The 23943-nt window shown below is 37.2% G+C and overlaps 1 pseudogene; it reads right to left on the bottom strand.

Annotated features, from left to right (window-relative positions):
• The window catches only part of LOC141506537 (small ribosomal subunit protein uS5 pseudogene), a 47497-nt pseudogene extending 29750 nt beyond the window's left edge, over window positions 1-17747 (bottom strand).
• Between the last annotated feature and the right edge of the window lie 6196 nt (window positions 17748-23943).

Here is a 23943-nt window from a genome sequence, read left to right on the forward strand (position 1 = left end):
AGTGTTGATTTTAGAGACAGAGGGCCCCAAGTTTTAATCCAATCTCTGATGTTCATTATTTGCATACTGTTGGACAAACCCTTCTTCTTTCCTGTGTCTTATTTCCTTTTTTGAAGACTAGATGATTTGTTACGTACCACTCAGTTCTAGAAATTTTTTTTTTTAGATTTTTCAAGGCAATGGAGTTAAGTGGCTTGCCCAAGGCCACGCGGCTAGGTAATTATTAAGTGTTTGAGGTTGGATTTTAACCCAGGTACTCCTGATCCAAGGGTGGTGCTCTATCCACTGCGCCACCTAGCTGCCCCCTCAGTTCTAGAAATTTTATGGCAATGCAGTCTCATAGCTCTTGTCTATAGGAGGAGAAATGTTCTTTCCCCATACTTCCCTCTGTGACTTTGCTCTCTTTGGTATATGAAGAACCCTGATTAATGACACCAAATTATTATGCCCATTTTACAAGTAGGAACAATAGCATGGTGAAGTCATGACTTGAAATTAGCTCTCCCAGATACCCTTCTCTTTCCTGATATGTCATTGCCCCCGATTCCCTATAAATGTGAAAAATGGAGAAGGATCAAAAGAAATTTTGCTCTCCTTTGTTACAAACACTAAAAAGGCCATTTCAGACTCAAATGTCACTCACTCAGCATAACCTTCCTGCCTGAACCTTCTGTCCAAATTTAAGAGATTAGACAACAGGAAATCTATAAGAAAAACCACATTATTTGAGAAGGCTGTTTGTCCAGGGAAATCCTAATTTGAAATCCAGATTTAGCGCTGGAAGGAATCTTAGAATTCATTGAGCCTGGCCTCCTCACTGAATAGAAAAGGAAAATGTGGAACAGAGGTGAAGAGACATGCCCAAATTCCCTGAGTCTAAATCCAGTAAGCTCTCCACTGCCTTCCCAGGTGCTATATAGCACCTGTACCTCCTTAGTCAATAATGAAAAAAATAAATTAAAAATTTATTTGAGGGGCGGCTAGGTGGCGCAGTGGATAAAGCATCGGCCCTGTAGTCAGGAGGACCTGGGTTCAAATCTGGTGTCAGACACTTAATAATTACCTAGCCGCGTGGCCTTGGGCAAGCCACTTAACCCCATTTGCCTTGCAAAAACCTAAAAAAAATTTATTTGAATATACAGGGGTCAGCTAATTGGTGCAGCAGAAAGAGTTTCAGGCCTGGAGTAAGGAAGACTCATTTCCCTCAATTCAAATCTGCTCTCAGATACTTAGTAGCTATGTGCCCATGGGTAAGTCACTTAAACCTGCATATATATAATAAGAACTAGAGAAGGGAAATGACAGATCTGTTCAGTATCTCTTCCAAGAAAACCCCAAATGGGAACACAAAGAGTTAGATAGGACTAAAAACAATAAAGAGTATTTAGGTCAAATAGCTCCATGAGGATGGGCAGAGAGAGTGGTCTTGTGCTTTCATTAGAATAAGAGGTTCTGGTGAAAAGTTTTCTCCAGTAAGGAAGACTGACACTATGGGGAGGGTTAATACACCTTCTCAGATGTTCCTTTTCTTCCAACATCCCCCACTGCTCTTTTGCTTAGCCTAACATCAATATTTACCTAACATTCTTTCCTCCTTACTTGCCCTCACCTATTCCCCTCCCCAGCATTTATATACGGAAACAATCTTTATGACAGGGGTTTTCCCAGTTCAAAAGAGTTGGAAAGACAAATTGTTGTGTTTCAGGTTCTTTAGAAGGGTTCCACCCTAGCTAACAAGTAGATGAAGTAAGATTTAAGGAAATAAGAACATGCTTAATGAAGAGCCAGATGGGCCAATAAAAACCAAACAGCAGAGTTAAAGAAATTGGGTTGATAATTTTTAAAAATAATATTTTATTCTTTTCCCAATTACATATATAAGCAATTTTTGACAACAGTTTTTAAAAAATTTGAGTTCCAAATTTTCCTTCTCCTTCCCCACATCCCTCTCTGATATGGTGAGCAATTTGATATAGGCTATACATGTACAATCATGCAAAACGTATTTCCATATTAGTCAAGTTGTGAAAGAAAACAGTCAAAAAACCCAACACAAAAGAGTAAAAGATAGTAAACTTAGATCTGCATTCACACTTTATCCATTTTTTCCTCTGGAAGTGGATAGCACTTTGTTTTTTTTTAAGATTTTTTTTTAAAATTTGAGTTTTACAATTTTTCCCCTAATCTTGCTTCCCTTTCCCCACCCCACCCCCACAGAAGGTATTCTGTTAGTTTTTACATTGTTTCCATGGTATACATTGATCCAAATTGAATGTGATGAGAGAGATATCATAGTGGATAGCACTTTTCATCATGAGTTCTCTGGAATTGTCTTGGATCATTGTACTGATGAAATACACAGTTCACACTTGATCAGCATATACTATTGCTGTACTAACTGTACGATGTTCTGCTGGTTCTGCTCACTTCACTTTGCATGTTGTGTATTTCCAGATTATTTTGAAATTATTCTGCTTGTCATTTCTTCTAACATAAAAGTATTGCATTACAATTATAGAGCACAACTTGTTTAGCTTTCCCTCAATTGATGGACATTCCCATTTGCCACCAAAAAAAAAGCATTATTTTTGTATATGAAGGTCCTTTCCCCACTTTTGTGGAGTCATTTTGGGATACAGACTTAGTAGTAGTATTGTTGGATCAAAGGGTGTGCACAGTTTTATAGCTCTTTGATAATAGTACTGAATTGTTTTCCAGAATGGTTGGATTAGTTCACAACTCCACCAACTATGCATCATTGTCCCCATTTTTCCACATCTCCTTTGATATTATTTTCCTTTTCAATCATATTAGTGCATCTGATGGGTATGTGGTAGAACCTTAGAGTTGTTTAATTTGTATTTCTCATTCTTTCTCATTTAGAGCATTAGACTATAGGTAGCTTTGATTTCTTTATCTGAAAATTGCCTATTCATATCCCTTGACCATTTATCATTTGGGAAATAACTTGTAGTCTTATTAATTTGACTCTGTTTTTTATATATTTGAAAAATGAGAGACAATTGTTGTAAATCTCCCCCCACCCAATGCTTTCAGCTTTCCTTCTAATCTAGCTTGGATTGCTTTGTCTGTGCAAACCCCTTTAAATTTAATATAATCAAAATTATCTATTTTTCATCTCATAATTTTTTTTCTATCCTTTCTTTGGTCATAAAGTCTTCCCTTCTCCATAAATCTGATAGGTAAAGTATTCCTTGCTCCCCTAATTTATTTTTGGTATCACCCTTTATGTCTAAATCATGTTCCTATTTTGATATTATCTTGAAATATGGTGTAAGACGTTGGTCTAAGCCTATCATATTGTTTCCTGGTTTTCCTAACCTTTCTTATCAAATAGTGAATTCTTGTCCCAAAATCTGGAGTCTTTGGGTTTGTCAAACATTAGATTACAATGGTCTTTTCCTAATGTGTATTATGTATCTAATCTATTCCATCAATTCACCACTCTGTTTCTTAGTCATTATTAGACTGTTTTAACAATTACCATTTTATAATACTGTTTGAGGTCTGGTATGATTAGGCTATTTATTTTCACTTTTTTTTCATTAATCCCCTTGATAATCTTGAACTTTTGTTCTTGCAGATGAATTTTGTTATGATTTTTTCTAGTTTTATAAAATAACTTTTTGGTAGTTTGGTATGGCACTGAAAAATAATAAATTAATTTAGGTAGAAATGTCATTTTTATTATATTAGTTTGACCTAACCAGGAACAATTACAATTTCTCCAATTATTTTGATCTGACTTAAATTATGTGAAAAGTCTTTTTAAAATTGGGTTTGTCTTGGCAGGTAGATTTATAAGTATTTTATATTTTCTACTCTTATTTTAAATATAATTTCTTGAAAGACTTCCTGCCAAGATGGCAGAGAGAAGACAGGCACACTTCTAAAGTCTCCTGATCTTTCCCCATCTATCATATGAAACAAACCTCTTAAAAGAAATCTGACCCACAAAACCCAGAAAGAAAAGCCAGGAGAAAGAACTTCTACCTCAGGATTTGTCTCCCCCAGCAGCACTGGTCGAATTCAGGCCGGTGAGTCTGGGCTCAGAGGGAGGATCAGCCCCAGATTATCCAGATTAACAGCTGAATTGGAACCCGGAGTCTGAGGGTCCCAGAGCCAGACCTTCTGGATCAGTGGTGGGGCTAGATGGCAGGGGCTTGATTCAACTAGGTAGTAGAGGCACTGGTGTTGGTTCTGTCCCCCCTGGGAGCTTGCGGACAGGGCTGGGGGGGAGAATTCCAGTGCAGGATTGCTGCAGACACCATCCCTGGGCTCCTCGGATCTGAGGAACTCAGAGTCCACACCTCCATTACAACTCAGACCTCTTCCCAGAACAAACAATTGCAAACTAATTCTGCCTCAGGCCCAGGTGTGTGAGCAGAAGAACTAGCCCAGCTGACAAATGACCTCAGGCCAGGGTAAAGAGCACCATAGATTGAAGGCAAAAGAATTCAATAGCTCCAACTCCTCCCTTCAAGCAAAGGGAGAAGGCCTCAGTCAAGGTCACAGACACTCCAGAGAAAGCAACCAACACCTCCTACTGGCCAGCCAGAGAAATTGCACTCAGTGAGTAAAGCCTTTAGGATCTCAAGCCCCTGTGAATCAGCCCCTCCCCAACTCAAGGTCTTAGCAAAATGAAGAAGGGTCAGCAGAAAGGTGCATCCATAGAAAAATTCTTGGAAGGGAAAGACCCTAACTCAGAGAGACCTAGAACCTCTGAGGAGAATACGATCTGGTCTTCAGCACAGAAAGACTTCCTTGAGGAAATAAGGAAGGAGCTTAAAAATTTGGGAGAGACAATTAATACCTTGCAACAAGAAAACAAATCCTTAGAAAGTACAATTGGACAAATACAAAAGGAGAATTAATCTCTCAGATCATCAATTGGACAATTAAAAAATGAGAATAAATATCTCACATCATCAATTGGACAAATACAAAATGAGAATAATTCTCTCAGATCCTCAATTGGACAAATTCAAAAAGAAAATAATTCTCTCAAAACCTCAATTGGTCAAATGGAAAGCTCTTTCAAAAGTAGAATTGACCAATTGGAAAAGGAATTGCAAAAGGTTAATGAAGAAAACTCCTCCCCCCCCAAAAAAAGAATGGAGTTTACAGAAACTAGTGACTCCATGAGACAGCAAGAGTCAGTTAAAAAAAAATAAAAAAATAGGAAAAAATAGAAGAAAATGTAAAATACCGCATAAACAAAACCACTGACCTCGAGAATAGATCAAGGGGCAACCTGCAAATTATAGGACTTCCTAAAAACATTGAAGAGAAAAAAAGCCTGGACTTACTATTACAGGATCTAGTGATGGAAAACTGCCCTGATATCATGGAACCAGAGGGCAAAGTAGTTATTGAAAGAATACATCGATCCCCTCCAGAAAAAGATCCTAAAATGAAAACACCAAGGAATGTTGCAGCCAAATTCCAGAACTATCAGATAAAAGAGAAAATCCTGCAAGCATCCAGAAAGAAACAACTTAAATATCAAGGAGCCACAGTAAGGATCATGTAGGACCTGGTTTCATCAACAATAAGGGATCAAAGGGCCTGGAAAGAGATATTTTGAAGAGCAAGGGAACTTGGAATGCAGCCAAGAATCTACTTTCCCACAAAGCTGAGGCTTCTCTTCCAGGGAAAAATATGGACATTTAATGAATTGGAAGAATTCCAAAAATTCCTGATGAAAAGACGAGAGCTAAATAGAAAATTTGGACATCAAACAGGAGGTTTGAAAAGGTAAAAGAAAGGGGGGGAGGAAAAGGAAAAAAAACTGTTATCTAGTAAGTTGAAACTGGCTATATCCCAGCATGGGGTAAAAGATTCTCACAAATCTTGAGAATTGTAACTCTAACAGAGAGAATATACGTAGCCAGAAATGATGGACATTCATGATCTATCCATGAGACTGCTATCTAAAGAGATGTAACTGGTTTCAACCCCATTTGGGAGAAAGACTCTAATAACTCTCAAGAATCTTAACTCTATTCGATAGAATATACTGAACTAAAAGTGACAGGTACTCAGAATTTTCTATGACTTACATAGAATGATCTAAAAAAAACTACCTCCTTAAAAAGGGGGGACAGGAAAGAGACATGAGGAGGGAGGGGATTGAATGGGGTAAATTTCATTACACTAAGAGGTACCAAAAAACCTATGGTAATAGAGGGGAAGAAGGGAGCAGATGACAAACACCTGAATCTTCTTCTCATCAGACTTGGCTTAAAGTCAACCTACACATACTCAGTTAACTTATAAAACATCTAACCTTTCATGTATTAAAAGGGGAAAAGGGGAGGGGGGACAGAGAAAGGGAAGGGGAATGGGGCAAAAAAAGGGGAAATAACAAAAGGAAGGGAAAAGGGAAAAAGGGAAAGGGGAAAGAAAGGGGAGGGGTGATTAGGAGGGCAAACACACTGAAGTAGGTGGTATTCAGAAACAAAATATTGGGGAATATGGATAAGGGGGGGAGGGGGAAAAATACAAACAGAGGGAAAATAGCATGGAGGGCAATGAAGAATTAGTAATCATAACTTTGAATATTAATGGGATGAACTCTCCCTTAAAACATAAGCAAATAGCAGACTGGATTAAAAAACAGAATCCTACAATATGCTGCTTACAAGAAACTCATTTGAAGCAGAGAGATACATATAGAGTAAAGGTAAAAGGTTGGAGCAAAATATATTTTGCTTCAGCTGAAGTAAAAAAAGCAGGGGTAGCAATCCTTATCTCAGACAAAGCTGCAGCAAAAATAGATAGCGTTAAAAGGGATAAAGAAGGAAACTTTATCTTCCTAAAAGGTACCATAGACAATAAAGTTATTTCAATACTGAATATATTATGCACCCAGTGGGACAGCACCCAAATTCTTAGAGGAGAAGATGAAAGACCTACAGGAAGACATCGACAGCAAAATTCTACTAGTGGGAGACCTCAACCTCCCACTATAAGATCTAGATAAATCAAATCATAAAATAAACAAGAAAGAAGTTAAGGAGGTAAATAGAGTGTTAGAAAAATTAGATATGGTAGACTTATGGAGGAAACTGAATGGGGATAGAAAGAAATATACCTTATTCTCTGCAGTACATGGAACTTATACAAAAATTGACCATGTACTAGGACATAAAAACCTAATGATCAACTGCAGAAAGGCAGAAATAGTGAACACATCTTTCTCAGATCACAATGCAATAAAAGTCATATGCAATATTGGGCCAAGGAGATACAGACCCAGAACAAATTGGAAACTGAATAACTTCATTTTAAAAAAGTGAGTGGACCAAAAAACAAATTCTAGAAAGAATTAACCATTTTATCCTAGATAATGATAATAATGAAAGAACATGCCAAAACCTATGGGATTCATTCAAAGCAACTCTCAGAGGATATATTATAGCTCTAAATGCTTACCTGAATAAATTGGAGAAAGAGGAAATCAATGAACTAAACATGCAACTAAAAACATTAGAGAAAGAACAAATCAAAAATCCCCAATTAAACACCAAATTAGAAAATCTAAAAATTAAAGGAGAAATTAATGAAATTGAAAGTAAAAAACCATTGAATTAATAAATAAAACCAAAAGTTAGTATTATGAAAAAACTAATAAAATTGATAAACCTCTGGTCAATTTGATTAAAAAAAAAGAAAGAATAAAACCAAATTGCTAGTATCATAAATGAAAAAGGTGAACTCACCACCAATGAGGAGGAAATTAAAGTAATAATTCGAAATTATTTTGCCCAAGTCTATGCCGATAAATTTGATAATCTAAGTGAAATGGATGAATATTTATAAAAATATAAGTTGCCCAGGTTAAATGAAGAAGAGATTAAATACCTAAACAACCCTATCTCAGAAAAAAGAAATTCAACAAGCCATCATTGAACTCCCTAAGAAAAAATCTCCAGGGCCTAATGGATTCACAAGCGAATTCTACCAAAGATTTAAGGAACAATTGGTTCCAATTCTATATATACTCCTTGGAAAAATAGGGAAAGATGGAACTCTGCCTAACTCTTTCTATGAAACTAATATTGTGCTGTTACCTAAACCAGGAAGAGTTAAAACAGAGAAAGAAAATTATAGGCCTATTTCCCTGATGAATATAGATGCAAAAATCTTAAATAAAATCTTAGCAAAATTATTACAAGTTATCACTAGGATAATACATTATGATCAAGTAGGATTTATTCCAGGATTGGAGGGTTGGTTCAATATTAGGAAAACTGTTAGTATACTCAATTATATCAACAACAAACCTATCAGAAATTATATTATCATATCAATAGATGCTGAAAAAGCTTATGACAAAATACAGCATCCATTCCTACTAAAAACACTAGAGGGTGTAGGAATAAATGGACTGTTCCTTAAAATAATTAGCAATATCTATCTGAAACCATCAACAAGCATTATATTCAATGGGGCGAGGCTAGAGGCATTCCCAATAAGATCAGGGGTGAAACAAGGGTGCCCATTATCACCACTACTATTCAATATTGTATTAGAAATATTAGTGTCGGGGTGGTGCAGTGGATAGAGCACCAGCCCTGGAGTCAGGAGTACCTGAGTTCAAATCCGGTCTCAGACACTTAATAATTACCTAGCTGTGTGGCCTTGGGCAAGCCACTTGACCCCATTTGCCTTGCAAAGAAAACCTAACCCCCCCCACCAAAAAAAAAAAAGAAATATTAGTGTCAGCAATTAGAGAAGAAAAAGAAATTGAAGGAATTAGAATTGGGAAGGAAGAGACAAAACTCTCACTCTTTGCAGATGACATGATCCCAAGAAATCATCCAAAAAACTACTGGAAGCAATTAGCAATTTTAGCAAAGTTGCAGGTTATAAAATAAACCCTCATAAATCCTCAAATTTTCTATATATGTCTAGCAAGAAACAGCAGGAAGACCTAGAAAGAGAAATCCCATTCAAAGTATCCTCAGACAATATAAAATTCTTGGGAGTCTATTTGCCAAGACAGACTCTGAATCTTTTTGAAAACAATTATAAAACACTTCTCACACAAATTAAATCAGATTTAAATAACTGGGCAAATATCAACTGCTCGTGGATAGGTAGAGCTAATATAATAAAAATGAGAATTGTACCAAAACTAAACTATCTGTTTAGTGCCCTACCAATCAAAATTCCAAAAAAATTACTTTAATGAGTTAGAAAAAATTGTAAGTAAATTCATATGGAGAAATAAAAAGTCAAGAATTGCCAGGAGCTTAATGAAAAAAAGTGCAAAAGAAGGTGCCTTAGCCCTACCTGATGTAAAATTATATTATAAAGCATCAGTCATCAAAACTGTTTAGTATTGGCTAAGAAATAGAGTGGTGGACCAGTGGAATAGACTAGGTGTAAAAGCAGGAGATGATTATAGTAATCTGCTGTTTGATAAACCCAAAGAGTCCAGCCATTGGGATAAAAATTCCCTCTTTGATAAAAAACTGCTGCGATAATTGGAAGTTAGTATGGGAGAAACTTAGATTAGACCAACACCTAACACCCTTTACCAAGATAAGATCCAAATGGTTACAGGACTTAGACATCAAAAACAATACTATAAGCAAATTAGAAGATCAAGAACTAGTTTACCTGTCAGATCTATGGAAAGGGGAGCAGTGTATGACTAAAGAAGAGTTGGAGAACATCACCAAAAACCAATTAGATGATTTCAATTACATTAAATTAAAAAGCTTTTGCACAGATAAAACCAATGTAACCAAACTCAAAAGAAATGTAGTAAATTGGGAAACAATCTTTACAACTAATGATTGTGACAAAGGACTCATTTATAAAATATACAGAGAATTGAGTCATATTTTTTAAAACAAAAAGCCATTCCCCAATTGACAAATGATCAAAGGATGTGCAAAGGCAATTTACAGATGAGGAGATCAAAGCCACATGAAAAAATGCTCTAAATCATTAATTATTAGAGAAATGCAAATTAAAGCTTCTCTGAGTTACCACCTCACACCTCTCAGATTGGCCAATATGACAAGGAAGGATAATGATCATTGTTGGAAAGGTTGTGGGAAATCTGGGACACTATTACACTGTTGGTGGAGCTGTGAACTCATCCAACCCTTCTGGAGAGCTATTTGGAACTATGCCCAAAGGGCAACAAAAATGTGCATACCCTTTGACCCAGCAATACCACTAATGGGTATATATCCTGAAGAGATGATGAAAAAGGGTAAAAACATTACTTGTACAAAAATATTTATAGCAGCCCTTTTTGTGATGGCAAAGAATTGGGAATCAAGTAAATGTCCTTCAATTGGGGAATGGCTTAGCAAACTGTGGTATATGTATGTCATGGAACACTATTGTTCTATTAGAAACCAGGAGGGAGGAGATTTCAGGGAAGCCTGGAGGGATTTGCATGAACTGATGCTGAGTGAGATGAGCAGAACCAGAAAAACACTGTATAACCTAACAGCAACATGGGAGTGATGATTAAACTTGAAGGACTGGCTCATTCCATCAGTGCAACAATTGGGAACAAGTTTGGGCTGTCTGCAAAGGAGAGTGCCATCTGTATCCAGATAAGGAGCTGTGGAGTTTGAACAAAGTTCAAGGACTATTCCCTTTAATGTAGAAAAAAACAGATATCTTATTGTCTGATCTTGTTACCTCTTAGACTTCTCTTCTTTAAGGATATGATTTCTCTCTCATCACACCCAATTTGGATCAAGGTACAACATGGAAACAAAGTAAAGACTGACAGATTGCTTTCTGTGGGGTGGGGGGAGAAGTAAGATTGGGGGGAAAATTGTAAAACTCAAATAATATCTTTAATAAAAATAAATTAAAAATGTAATTTCTCTTTCCATATCTTGCTGCTGGACTTTTTTGGTAATATCTAGATGGTTGGTTCTTGACCGTCATTATCAAAGAAGAGCAAAATGACATCACTATGCTTGAGACAGCTGTGTTCTGTTGTGACTAATCAGATCCATATGAGCTCAGAATGCTCTACCCCAAATTAGGTACAAATGTCATGTTTCCTTTGAGGTGCTTCAATTCTGCCTTTCTCATAGAGTGTAGCACCCTCACTGATGAGGGCATGCCATGCTGGATGGTCCTGTGCCAGATGAGGGCTCCCATGCAGTACAATCAATTAAAGGTGTTAAGAGAGACCTTCAGGATGTCCCAGAAACACTTCTTGTGACCTCATTGTGAATGTTTGCCCTGTGTGAGTTCTCCATAAAATAGTCTTTTTTGGCAAGGGTACATCTGGCATTCTAACAACATGCCTAGCCCATCATAATTGCACTCTCTGTAGTAATGGTGGAATGCTATGCAGTTTAGCTGGAGAAAGACCCCAGTGTCGGATATCTTCTGCCAGTTGATCTTTAGAATCTTCCTAAGACAATTTAAATGTAAGCAATTCATTTAACTGATATGGCTTTGGTAGACTTCCCAGGTTTCACAGGTATATAGCAATGAGGTCAACACAAAGACTCTACAGACCTTCAGTTTGGTAGTCAAACTGATACCTCCTCTCTCCCACACTTTCCTTTTGAGCCTCCCAAATACTGAGCTAACTGGCAATGTGTGTGTCAACCTCATTGTCAATGTGTACCTCCTTGGAATGGACACTGCAAGGTAGATGAACTTGTCTACAATACTCAAAACTTCTCCATTTACTGTAATCGATGGCTCCACATATAAATGGTTGTGGTGCTGGCTGACGGATCACCTTGGCTTTCTTGATGTTAATTGTTAGACCCAAATTAGCACAAACAGTAGAGAATCAGTCCATACTCTGATGCATCTCAGCTTCAGAGGCTGCATTGAGTGCACAATCATCTACAAACAGAAGATCATGAACCAACTCTCCCTCCATTTTGATCTTGGCTCATTGCCTTTTCAAGTTGAAGAATTTGCCAGCAGTGTGGTAACTGACTTTGAGGCCATGTTTACCCTTATTGAAGGCATTTGATAACATGACTGAAAACATCATCCTCAAAAGTATGGGACCAAGAACACATCCTTGTTTCACTCAATTGGTGACTGGGAAATCTCAAGAGTATTGTCCACTCTCCAGAACCTGGGCATGCACACTCTCATGGGATTGACATACAATATTGATGAATTTCTCCAGGCAACCAAACTTTGACAAAAGATCCATAAGCTCTCAAAGGCCTTGGTCGGATTTATAAATGTTGTGTTCTGTTCCTGTTCCTGTCATTTTTTCTGGAGTTGTTTGGCAGTAAACATATTGACTGTTCCTCTATCCTTTCTGAAGCCACACTGGCTCTCAGGGAGGTGACCATCTTTCAGAAGAAGGATCATCCTTCTCTAGCAAGGATGATCACACACTCTAGCAAGAGTCCAATCTATTTCCTTTATCTTTATAGAGATGGATGATGGTGGCATCCTTGAATTCTTGGGGGATAACTTCTTTATGTCATATAACCTGGAAAATTTCAATCAGCTTTTGGATGAGGAATGTATTCCCCACTTTGTAGATGTCAACTAGAATAGAATAAGCATTAGGGGTTTTACCACTTGAAGGGAGCCTAATGGCATTCAAAATCTCTTCTTCAGTTGAAACTTCAGCTAGGGACTGATTGACTTCAACTTGAAGTAAATGCTCAATGGCTTCTGCATTGATTGATGATGGTCTGTTAAGAACACTATGGAAGTATTTAGACCATCTCTCTAGGATCATGTCCCTATTGTAATTTCACTCTCTCTTTTGGGATATTTTTTCAAATTGTCAATAAAATCTCAACAAGCTCTTGAGTCCCCAAGCTAGTCCCCTTGGCTGTCTGGTCAGGTGTGCAGCTGGTTACAATTCTGTATATTCAAAATAGCACTCCATTCTTCCACATTTGTATTTTCTGCATGCCATTAAAGACTCAAAAGAATAGTGTAGTTTTATCTTTATCTAGAGAAAGCTGATGTTAAGGCCAGCTATTAAAACAGCAATTGAACAACATAAAAATGAATTGTAGAATCAATATTTAAACATCTTTTTTTAATCTTTTGGGACAACTAGGTACAATGGATAGAGTGCTGTACCTAGAATCAGGAATATCTGAGTTTAAAGTTGGCCTCAGATATTTACTTGCTGTGTGACCCTGGGCAAGTACTTAACCCTGTTTGATTCAGTTTTTTCATTTATAGAATGAGCTGAAAAAGGAAATGTGAAACCATTTTGGGATCTTTGTCAAGAAAATCCCTCACAAAAGTTGGATATGACTGAAATGACTAAAAAGCATGTAATCTTTCAGGCAGAAAGGGTATTGGAAGATAGAGAAATTAAGAGACATTTCATCAATCACCTGTATTCTTGGCTGGGGCAAAATTCAACCACACTTTGGTCCCAGCTCTACCTTCTGTCCTGGGTAGATCAATATATTGGCTGCCCTGATGGATCCTGGTGGATGAGCAGGCTAAACACTATTCTCCCCTCTCTCTATTGCCTGTAGACAAAACATCTGTTTTTGTCTGCCATAGACATTTCCTTTTAAGAGTGGGGTGAGGAATGATAATTCTTTGTTTAAAATAAATTTGGTTTGATGTCTTTTTTATATTGTCAAAAATTTCCCTTAGTATTCTTCCCTTTTCTCCTTTCAGAGAACCAGTATAACATCTAACACAACATATTTTTTAAAGATAAAGAAAAAGAAAAAAAATTCCCAATCCCTTGCAAAAGTTTGAAAATATGTAGAAATGTGTGTAAACTCATGGTTCTCCCTGCTCAGCACAGGAGAGGGGTGGGAGATGATTTCTCATATCTCTTCTTTGAAGTCTTGCTTGGTTTTATATATTTTTTTGCAACATTTCCTTTTGATTGTTGCTTTTTCTGGTTACATTGTTATGATCTCATTCATATTTTTTGCTGTACTTATATTAGTCTGCATCAGTTCATATTCATCTTTCTAATACTTCCTGTATTCAAATATAATAATAATAATAATAATAATAATAATAATAATAATAATAATAATAATAATGTTTGTCCTTCAGTTTTTAAGAAAACCATAATATCAGGGAGGAGATGACATAACAAATACATGAACTGGATTTGGGTAAGGGAGGCTGTGCTTCACTTTCTCCTCTGGAGCCATATGATTTCAGTGGCCAGATATGAATCAGGATGATTGGAAATGGCCCTGGATACATGGCAATTAAGGTTAAGTGACTTGCTTAAGGTTACACAGCCAGTAAGTATCAAGTGTCTTATTCATATATCAAAATTTGTTTGGCAATTCCCTAATAAATGGGCACCTACTTTATTTCCATTTCTTTGTTATCACAAAGTTGTCCTGTCAATATTTTGGTGTATATGGGGTGTATGTATGTATATTTTTTATCAGTGGCCCTCTTAGGGTATCTAAGTAGAGAAATCTCTGATTCAAAACTTATGGGCATTTTAGTCAATTTATTTGCGTAATTCCACAGTACTTTCCAAAATGGTATTACTGATTCACAAAATACTAGTGTACCTATCTTCCAACCTTCAGAGATAGCTAGGTGGCACGGTTGACAGAGTACTAGCCCTGGAATCAAAGAAAATTTGTGTTCAAATCCAATCTCAGACAATTACTAGATGTGTGTCCATGGGTAAGTCATTTAACCTCTTTTCATCTCAGTTTTCTCAACTATAAAATGTGAACAATAATCACACCTACCTTGAAGAACTATTCCAAGGAACAAATGATATTACATTTGTAAAAGCTCTTAATACAGTGCCTGGAGCATATTAGGAGCCATATAAACATTTATTACCATACTTCTCCTTTAAATATAGATTATTGTCATATTTTTCAAATAAGGAGAAACCCCAGGTTTGCTGTGGTTTTCACTTTTATATTATTTGGAAACTTTTTTTGCTTGTGTTATTTCATTTGAGAACTTTTTCTTTATATTCTTTGACAAATTATGTTTTAGGGAATAACTTTTGGTTTTATCTATATCTGTTAATTGTTTATATATCTTATATGCCAAATCCTCACAGAGAAATTTGATATAGATGTTTGTTCCATTGATTTTCTTTTCTTTTTTTGTTCTTTTTTAAAGTTTCATTACTCAAAGCTATATAATTAATTTTTTTGTAATTATGTCTTTCCTTTGGTTAAGAATACATTTTCATTTTTTTCTTATTTTTCCCATTTTTAAATTTTGCTCTATATTTTTTGTCCTCCTTTAGAATTAATTATTGCTGTTTGGTCTATTCTGGTTTTGAGGAAGTCAGTTTCTTGAGTGAAGCTTATCACTTTCACTTCTAAACTATTTACTCTTCCTCCAATTCTTTCTTCTAGAGATCTCATTTAATTTTTTAAAAATCTCTTGCTTCATTACTTCTAGGTATTCATGCACTCCTTGTAGAAAAATCTGTTTTTCTTGAAGCCTCTTCTTACAGTTGTTATGAAATAACTCTCTCTCTCTCTTTTTTGAATGATCGCTACATTTGCAATAATGTTTTATTAATCTGTCTAGCCTTAGTTTTTAAATTGGGCTTTGTGTCAAAGGTAGGCTCTGCGATCTGTTTCACTTTTGTGTGTTGTTGTCAATATTGTTTCATCTTAGCTTGGGTCTCAGGGGCTCTGACTTCCATTTCCCAAATTTTGACCTCCTCTTTATGTTTGAGATTCAGAGTGCAGGATCTTCAAGTCCTTCTCCAGGGACTCAAGACAATTTTATGGATATGAAGTCCTACCTTTGCTGGGCACTGGCTTTTCTACCTTTCCTGTTGCTGTGGATGATTTTTTTTTGTGTGTGTGCGGTTCAGAGATGGAAGAAGTCATTTACTATAATTATTCATTTGATTTCTTAATCATTACGTATTCTGCTGTGAACTTCAGGGTTATTCTGAAGTAGGTTTGCTGGAGTTGGACAGTCAGTTCCCTATTTAGTTACCCATCTTGGCCAGAAGTCAACACTCTGGGGTTTAAAAAGCTATACCAGCCAAGTGGAAGCTTAGAGTTCTAGCAATCTAAAAAAGTCTCTGAGTAGGATTTTGGTAACAGACTGTCTCCTCTTGGAGGTCAGCTTGTGTTAGGAAGGACAAGCTCATCTTTAGTGGAATGGTCATTTGATAATAAACCATTTGGTCATAGGAAGCTTTGAAAAAAGACAGAGAGAGTAGTCATCAGTTTTCAGTAATTCCCTTTGACTTTTGCAGTAATAGAGATGGAATGGCAACAAAGAAATTTAAAGATACTAAGAATTTCATAATTTTGGATTATTTATGAATATTAATTTAACCATTGATACTCTGTTTGAGATTTTTTTATTGACCAAACACTAAATTAATGCACTACTAAATACTGAATCATAGATATATTGAATATCCATTGTAGATGAAATTAGAAGACATAAGGAAATTGTGGCTAAATGGAAGGATGGTTCACAGGATCAGAAAAGAATGAGAATAATCAGAAAAAGTCTGTTATAAACATAACTGTAACTTATATGTAAAATCTATTAATATCTCCTATTTGCTAGGTACTGGGTTAGGGAATAATCTCTGCTGTCAAGGAGCATACTACTAGGGAAGATACCAAACATAGATATGTGCATACATGTTTGCATGTGTGTGTTGGTTGGTTCTTGTCCTTCATTATCAAAGAAGATCAAAATGACATCACTATGTTTGAGACAAATTACAGTGTATCTAACTGTGGCTGATCAGACCAATACAGGCTCAGAATGTTCTACCACAGATTGGGCACAAATAGACCATGGGAACACCTGGGGTGGGTACTCTAAACTTACAGATGTTAGGTTTTCTTTGAGCTGCTTCAATTCTGCCTTCCTCTTAGAGCACAGCACCCTCACTGATGAGGGCACACCATACTGGGTGGTCCTGTGTCAGTGACTCTCATGCTGTGCATTCAATTCTAAAGTTCTTCAATGAGACCTTCAGGATGTCTTGGTAGAGCTTCTTCTGACCCCCTTGTGAGTGATTGCCCTATGTGAGTTCTCCATAAAATAGTTTTTTTGGCAAGCATACATCTGATATTCTAACAATGTGTTCAATCCATTGTAGTTGCATTCTCTGTACTCATGCTGGAATGCTAGGCAGTTTAGCTCAAGAAAGGACCTAGGTATCTGGTATCTTCTCCAGCCAGGTGATCTTCAGAATTTTCCTAAGACAATTTAAATTGAAGCAATTCAGTTTCCTGACAAGACTCTGGTGGACTGTCCAGGTTTCACAGGAATATAGCAATGGGGTCAACACAATGGCTCTGTAGACCTTCAGTTTGGTAGTAAGTCTAATAACTCTTCTTTCCCATGCTTTTTTTCAGAGTCACCCAAATATTGAGCTAGCTCTGCAAATGCCAAAGTCAACCTCATTGTCAATGTACATGGTCACAGTGATCAAAACTTCTTCATTTGCTGTAATCGATGGTTCCACATATGGATGGTGTGATGCTGGCTGATGGACCATTTGTGTTTACTTGATGTAAATTATTAGACCAAAATTAGCACAAGTAGCAGAGAATCAATCTTTGTTGCATCTCATTTTCAGAGGCTGCATTGAGTGCACAGTCATCTGCAAACAGAAGGTCATGCATCAACACTCCCTCCATTTTGGTCTTGGCTTGTTGCCATTTCAAGTTGAAGAATTTCCCATCAGTGTGGTAGCTGACCTTGAGACCACATTCATACTCAGTAAAGGCATTTGACAGCATGACTGTGGAATAAGTATGGGAGCAAAGACACATCTTTGTTTCCCTCCATTGGTGACTGAGAAATCTCAATGGCATTGCCCACTATGCAGAACCCGGGCAAGCATGCCATCATGAAATTGACATACAGTACTGATGAACTTCTCTAGGCAACCAAATTATGACATAAATTTTCCATAAGTCCTTGCAAGTATGAACTGATGCTGAGTGAGATGAGCAGAAACAGAAGAACATTGTACACCTTAACAGCAACATGGGGTGATGATTAATCTTAATGGGCTTGCTCATTCCATCAGTGTAACAATCAGGCACAATTTTGGGGTATCTGTGATGGAGAATACCATCTGTATCCAGAGAAAGAATTGTGGAGTTTGAACAAAGACCAAAGACTATTACCTTTAATTTAAAAAATCTGTTATCTTATTATGCAATTGTGCTATTTCTTATACAAAATTTTTTTCCTTAAAGATATGATTTCTCTCTCATCACATTCAACTTAGATCAATGTATGCGATGGAAACAATGTAAAGATACAGACTGCCTTCTGTGGGGGGGGAGTGAGATTAGGGGGAAAAATTGTAAAATTCAAAATAAATTAATAAATTAAATAAAAAATATAAATCCTCACAACTGACAGTATCAAAAGCCTTGATCAGATCTACAAATGTTGTGTAGAGACTTCTGTTTCATTCCTGGCATTTTTTCTGGAGCTGTTGGGGAACAAACACTGTATTGACTCTTCCCTTTTTGAAGCCAAACTGGTTCTCAGGGAGGTGTCCATCTTCCAGAAGAAGGATCAATCTATTGAGAAGTACTCTGGCAAGAATCTTACCAGCAATGAATAAAAGAATGTGTGATTGTCACAGAACAATCTATTCCCTTTACTTTTATAGAGGTGGATGATGGAGGCATCCTTGAATTCTTGGTGGATAACCTCTTCATGCCATATAATCTGGAAAATTTCAGTCAGTTTATGGATGAGCAATGGACTCCCCACCTTGTAGATCTCAGCTGGAATAGATCAGTACCAGGGGCTTTGCCACTTGAAAGGAGCCTAATGGCTTTCAAAACCTCTTCTTCAGTTGGAACTTCAGCTAGGGACTGATCGACTTCATCTTGAGATAAATGATCAATGGCTTCTGCATTAATTGATAATGGTCTGTTAAAAACAATTATGGAAGTATTCAGCCTATCTCTCTGGGAACATGTCCCTATCAATAATCAATGTGGATCCATCAGCACTGAATAGTTTAGATGCACCATATGTCTTTGGCCCATGAATAGTCTTCAGGGCATCATAAAAACATTTTGGTTTGTTAATGTCTGCATAAAATTGAATTTCAACTGCCTTCTTACTGAGCCAAGAATCTTACATCTCTCTCAGCTTCACTTGGACTTTACTTTTATGGGAATTAAATGCTACCTTCTTAGAAATGGATGAACTATCCTGCTGGTAAACCATGTGGAATTTTCATTTTTCATTTAGCAGCTACTGTATTTTTCCACCATTTTCATCAAACCAGTCTTGATATTTTTGAGTGTTTTGGCCCAGATGAACAAAATAGGTCCTGTTCACCAGATCTCTGAAAGCTGCCCATTCTTTTTTTGCTACACTGTTGCCAACTGTGTGTTGACTTAGTTTTCCCTCCAAGTTAGCAACAAACTGTTCTAGCTCAGAGAGACACACTAGTCTCTTGACATTAATTCTTTTAGTATTCATTTCACCTTGGGGTTGCTACTTTGGTTGAATATGATTGTTTAACTTAGAGAGGATGAGTCTGTGGTCAGTCCATCACTCTGCACCACACATTTACTATTTACTCTCATATCTTGCCTCTCTTCTCCTTACAATCATATAGTTAGTCTAATAGATGCCAATGTTTGCTTTGAGGGTGCATCCAGGAAATTTTATTCCACTTAGATAAATGGAAGACAGTGTTTGTGATGAGAAAGTCATGAGATGCACAAATCTTCAGTAGAACCATTGCTGTTGCTGTTTCCAACTCCAACACTCCCAATGACTACTTGGCCGGTCTGGTAATCTGACCCTACTTTAGCATTTAAGTCACCCAGAATTATAAACTTATCCTCTTTTGGTACATTGATAATAAGGGTGTTGAGGTCTCCATAAAATTTTTCTTTAACTTCATCAGTTTCATCATGGTGGGAGCATAGGCATAAATGATGGTCACATAGTGTCATGAACCTGTCATTCACTCCTTTTGGTAGGCATTCAAGAATGTTGAATAGATTAGTTTTGATTATAAGATCTACCCCAGCTTCACAGAATTCTTTTACACTGCAACCACTCCAGAAAAATGTGTATCCACTCCAACTTCAGTAAGCTGGCCTTTATTTGCCAACCTTGTTTCACTCAGGGCTGCTATTTGGATACCATATCATACTATTTGGCTACCATACCAAACCATACCATACCATATGTGTGTATTCATGTGCACACATAGATACCTGGTGTTCTCATTATTCAATGGATAGTCTCTAAATGTATGCATAGTATGTAATACATATATGTACCTCTATGTAAGTATGTCTGTCTCAAGACCCGTATATTTATTTATATGGATAGGGATGATCCAGTAGGTAATGAGAAGACACCACATGTGTTTGTGTGTGTGTGTGTGTGTGTGTGTGTGTGTGAAAATATATACACATACTTACATAGATCAATAGATAGATACATACATACATACATAGGGATTATTCACTATCCATTGATATAGAGAACTTTCAGATGAGAAACTTTCTGTACCAATGCAGTTTAGCACCTTATCCATACCTTATATCTGTAGATAGGTATTTAGAATATTAAGAGGTTAGATGACTGGCCACATGCCTTATGTAAGTCAGAGGTGAGTCTTGAACTAAGGTCTCACTGACTCTGATAACATTCTACTCATTATATTATGCTTCTCTTATGTATAATATGCAGAATAATAAATAAGAAAAGCAATTAAATAAAAAGTAATTCATTATAAGAATTTTTGAGAAGAACAGGATTGGAGGGAGGGGAATCAAGAAAGGTGTTATTTAGAAGGAGGTCCTTAACCAGAAGTGAGGAGGGGGTGTATTCCAGACATGACTGACAGCCGAGGCAAAAACACTATTGTGGGAGACAGAATGCTGTCTTGGAGAGAGAAAACCAGTTAGACTATATCCCAGAGTGTGGGAGGGGGAGTAATATTCAATGAAGTAGGAAAGATAGATAAGAACAAGGCTGTGAAGAGCTTTTAAAGTTAATCAGAGTAATTTACATTTTATTCTTTTGAAAAGAAGTCCTTGCAATTGATTGAGTTACAGAATCACATGGTGAGATATGGGACTAAGGAAAGTACTTATGAAGGATGGCCTAGGGATTGCGAATCTCTTTAGTTGTATTGGTCTGGCATCCACAGGGGGAATGTGAAATTTAATAAATATAGGAGCTTTATAGGAGTGAATTAATTAAATGTTTGACCAATATGGTCCTAGAATGATGTTATAAATATCCAAATGTCCCTTGGCAGAAAAAAAGGTTCTTCATCCCTGCAGCAGGGAAGTCAGGAGCCTGCTGCAAAAACAAAAACAAACCAGAAAAAAGTTTATGAGGGCATGAATTAAGATGATATCTGTGTGATTTCAAATCAAGCTAAGATATATATTGTTAGTCGGTGCCTTTATATGAAGATTGGCACAGGGTACTGTAGAGAAAGTATCTTGGAAAATATAGCTTAAGATGGGCCAAAGCTTATAGAACATTCAAAAGCCTATCTATCATGAATAATTTCCACCAGAAAAGATTGAATAGACACTAGATATCTCAAGAAATGAAAATGATTGGACAGAGCCAAGATGTCAGAGTAAAGGGAACCAATCCAAATGAGATCCCAACCTCAACTCATCTGAAATGCACCAGACCAACAAATGACATGAACAAATAATTCTCAAAAAAATTGCTATTATCATAATCACATGAATAAATGCTCAAATTCATTAATAATTGGGTAGTTAGGTGGCACAATGGATAGAGCACTCAGGAGGGTGAGTCAGCATTTAGTGAGTCAGGAGGACTTCAGTTCAAATTCAGCCTCAAATACTTAATAATTACCTAACTGTGTGACCTTGGGGAAAGCCACTTAACCCCATTGCCTTGTAAAAACTAAAAAACACCTCACTAAATGATGAGAGAAGTCTAAATAGGCTATTCTGAAGTTTCATCTTAAACCATAAAAATTGTCAAAAATGACATCTAATTCAGCCTACAGAAGAAAAACAAGGCAAGGAAATCCAGACCAAATGGGAGCCTACAATTTTGCCTATCTGAGTCAACAAAGCTTTTCAGCAGACTAATAGTAACAGTCTATCATCAATCAACTAAGGCCAGGAATTTAAAAAGTGAAGATCAGGGGGCAACAATAAGATTTTCAGCTGACAGACACTTTTGGAAACAGTGAAAACTTGCAAATGCCAAACCCATCTCTGAGATCCTGGAATAACATAACACTCAGTACCTCAAGAAAGCAATAACAATAAATCCACATGAAGAAATGCTCACAGGACTTAATTATTTTTTTCTTTTTTGCAAGGCAATGGGGGTTAAATGACTTGCCCAAAGTCATTTGGTATTTATTACCTAGGTATTTATTAAGTGTCTGGGGCCGAATTTGAAGTTAGGTCCTCCTGACTCCAGGGCCAGCACTCTATCTACTGCACTACCTAGCTGCCCCTTAAATTAACTCTTAAAGAATGAAAGAGATATAAATGAAATTAGGTAGGAAAGGAGAGAGAGAGAGAGAGAGAGAGAGAGAGAGAGAGAGAGAGCGAGCATTTATTTGATGCTTACCTGATAGATACTATACTAATCCTTGGTGATATAATTACAACTAAGATTGTCCCTGCCTACAAGAAACTTACATTATAATGGGGGAGACAACTAGAAAAACTTCTAGTTCTAAAACAGTGTATACCCCACTTTCCTTCAGAAATATGGTAGAGGTCAAGTTTAACATCAAGTCTAAAGTCAGGAACTAGGCTGGAAAAATGGACAAACAAACCAATAAGAAAAGAACTCCCATAAAAAAGATTTTATGGAGATAGGAGCATTAAAAACACAAACCCAGAAGAAGAGAATGATTACAAAACATCATCAGGTAAGGCCTCGGAAACAAACAAACACAGCTTGAATAAAAACTTAATGAGAATTCCTGGAAGAAATGAAGCATTAAAATGCTCTAAAAGTGGAATTAGAAAGCTAGAGGTAAAAAATGTGGAAAAGAAAAGAGAATGGAACCAAGATGGTAGCATAAGGTCAGGCTTTCCCCATGAGTTCTCTTTAAAATATTTCAAAAACCTTAAAATTATGACTCTAACTAAATTTTCAAGAGACAGAACCCAAAGAAAGATCCAGTGAGGCAATTCTCCAGCCCAAGACAACCAGGAAGATCATGGGAAGACTCTGTTCCATGGGGGTTGGAGGGCAGAGTAGCCAGGATCACCAGGCAGGATTGAAGGAGCTCCAACCTTCCAGAAATAGTCCTTGGGGTCCCTGGGTCCCTGAGAACACCGACTCCTGGCAGCAGAAGCAATTTCCTGACTTGCCAACCCAGGGAAAACCAAGTACAATTTGGAAGATCTGCAGGGAAACCTCTGCCAGAGTGAGTGCGGAGCTCAGGCCAGCTTGGCTCTCAGTGCAGCCACAGCCATCAGCACATCCCAAATCACAGGAAATGGAAGCAGGCCCACAAAGCTATACAGCAGGGAGTTGCCCAGCAGCTACTCCCAGAGGACTCAGCCCATGGAAGGTAAGGGGGTGGGGGGGGAGGAGACTGTAGAGATCTTTCCTTTGTCCCTGGGACAGAACTTAGGTACTGTCCATATGCAGACCCTGGTGACAATCTGGGCCCCCACACTTCCATAGTGGGGGGGGTGGCTAGGTGGTGTAGTGGATAAAGCACTGGCACTAGAGTCAGGAGTACCTGGGTTCAAATCCATTCTCAGGCATTTAATAATTACCTAGCTGTGTGGCCTTGGGCAAGCCACTTAACCCCATTTGCCTTGCAAAAACCTAAAAAAAAAAAAAGAAATCATAGTAGAGCAGGGACCCTCCTCATAGCTCCAGGGCAGAGGAGCGTATTTGTGGTTATTCACAGAACAGAGCACAGGCAGGAGAGCAGTCAGGATCTCTCAAGACCTTGAAAGAACTGAGGCCCTTGAGGGCAGTGTTCCAATAATATTC

Source organism: Macrotis lagotis, chromosome 1, assembly GCF_037893015.1.
Source record: "Macrotis lagotis isolate mMagLag1 chromosome 1, bilby.v1.9.chrom.fasta, whole genome shotgun sequence".
NCBI lineage: Eukaryota > Metazoa > Chordata > Mammalia > Peramelemorphia > Peramelidae > Macrotis > Macrotis lagotis.